Source organism: Borostomias antarcticus (genome assembly GCF_949987555.1).
Source record: "Borostomias antarcticus genome assembly, chromosome: 21".
In the NCBI taxonomy this organism is placed as follows: domain Eukaryota; kingdom Metazoa; phylum Chordata; class Actinopteri; order Stomiiformes; family Stomiidae; genus Borostomias; species Borostomias antarcticus.
This window is the reverse complement of record NC_140254.1, coordinates 7,358,762-7,361,087: the sequence shown is the minus strand read 5'-3', so window position 1 is coordinate 7,361,087 and position 2,326 is coordinate 7,358,762.

Here is a 2,326-nt window from a genome sequence, read left to right as displayed (position 1 = left end):
CTCTTTTTTGTATCCTAATTAAAAGAGGGAATTGACCTAGCTCAGCTCGCCATCCATTGTTGGGGGTGTTCCTGTGGACTCTGAGAATGTTCTTGCAGTGTATGGCTTTGATTGGGTGTTTGTCCCTGTCGATCTGTCTGTCTCTGTCTGTTTGTCTCTATCTATCTGTCTGTCTGTCTGTCTGTCTGTCTGTCTGTCTGTCTGTCTGTCTGTCTGTCTGTCTGTCTGTCTGTCTGTCTGTTAGCCTGTCTGTCTCTGCTGTCTGTCTGTCTGTCTGTCTGCCTGTCTGCCTGTCTGCCTGTCTGTCTGTCTGTCTGTCTGGTTATATAATCTGCTTTTTCTCTTATATTATAAAAAAATTCGTCTAGTGAATACATATACATATAAAAAAATATTATTTCTTAGCAGAACAACCTCTAAAGGAGAAATGGAGAGATGGAGAGATGGAGAGGTAGAGTCATAGAAGGAAGGGTATAGAGAATGGAGAGAGAGGGACATGGAAAGACCTGGAGTGTGAGAGATGGAAAGAGGGATGACGGTGTTGGAATAAGAAGAGAGAGAGAGAGGGGGAGAGGGGAGGATAGAAACTGAGTGGAAGAGGCAAGGAGGGATGGAGGGATGGAGGGAAGGACTGAGAGACGGAAAGAGAAAAAACAAGCTAGAGATAAGGTGAAGTAGGCTAACTCACCCACACCAGCTGGGTTGTGTGTGTGTGTGTGTATGTGTACACACCGAACGTTAACCTGCGCTCCAAAAACCTTTCATCTTCCTCCGTGCTCACATGGAATGTTTTGACATAACATCGCTTTTTATTGGCTCTCTGTCGCCATAGTAACGTATGGAACACTCTTTAGCGATCCCCTTAGCGACAGACATTGGGATAATCCCCATCTCTCTCTCTCTCTCATTTACATGTAAAGTCAGCAAAAGAATGATTCGCTTTAAAACTTCTCTCTCTGTGTGGGGAGGAGGGGAAGTGGGGCTGATCTAGGTGCTGTGTGTGTGTGTGTGTGTGTGTGTGTGTGTGTGTGTGTGTGTGTGTGTATGTGTGGGCGTGCCTCTCTCTCCTTCTGTCTCCCTCTCCCTCTCTCTCTCTCTCTCTCTCTCTCTATCTCTCCCTCCCTCTCTCTCTCTCTCTCATTCTCTCGTGTGGCTACTGGAGGATTTCCCTGTTTTGTTTTGGTGACATTTTTAGGTCACCTCTCCGCGCGTCTCTTCCCACACCGCATCCTGAGGTGAGCTGGGTCTGAGGGAGCAGCCTACTGGGAGCGTTGGGAGAGATCTGGGGTTCGTACCATAACACCCCCGTCGCCTTGCGCTTTGAAGATGGGAACGTCAAGCTGGGGGAGAAGACAGCTGTCACACACACACACATGCTCACACACACACACACACTCTTGCGCGCACTGTGCTCCTCTATCCGGGAAACTGTCAAAGTTTGACACAGGAAAGGAGAGATTCTTAATCAGTAATCCCACTACTGGAGATTGGCAGTAAAATAAATAAAAAAGAGCAGGAGAGGAGAGAGAGAGGCATGGTGGTGTGTGTGTGTGTGTGTGTGTGTGTGGAGGGTTGGGGGGTTGAGTTCCACATTCACTGGATCAAAAGCTTTCAGAGGATTTTTGGAGGCGGGCGTGGGGGGGGCGGGGGGGGGTTGACACAGATGTGAACGTTTGAAAAACAACACCCCATACCCCACCCTTACACTAATACTGCACACGAGCATACATGGAGATAGAGACACACACACACACACACACACACACACACACACACACACACACACACACACACACACACACACACACTCTAAATCATACCCAAGTCATAGCTGGATTAAGTCCTTTTTACATCACCTCATCTGTGGCTTTTAAGCCATATTCATTTGACGGTTAAACAGCTTAACCTGGTTGGCTAATCTAATCTAATCCTTGTATTCCACTAATCTGGCGCATCTCTAAAATAATACAATATTCCAGTTGGGATGAAATGTGCTGGCGTGTGTGTCAGACAGTTATGACACGTGGGGATCGACCATTGGAGCGGTCAAACGGTCCGGCTGTAGCTCAGGAGGTAGAGCGGGTCGTCCAGTGAGGGCGGGGTCGGCGGTTCGAATCCCGGCTCTTCCTGTCTCCACACGTCAAATCCGATCACAATGCTGGCATGGCACCACTTGACCAATCACAGCGTAGGCTCTGTCCAGCCTGTACAGTACAGTAGAAACACTCAACACCATGCTGTGTGCTGATTCAGCATTGGAGCTGATCAAGAGGAGGACATCGCAATGAGATCTACCACTGTGAGAGTTGGGGGGGGCGTTGGAGAG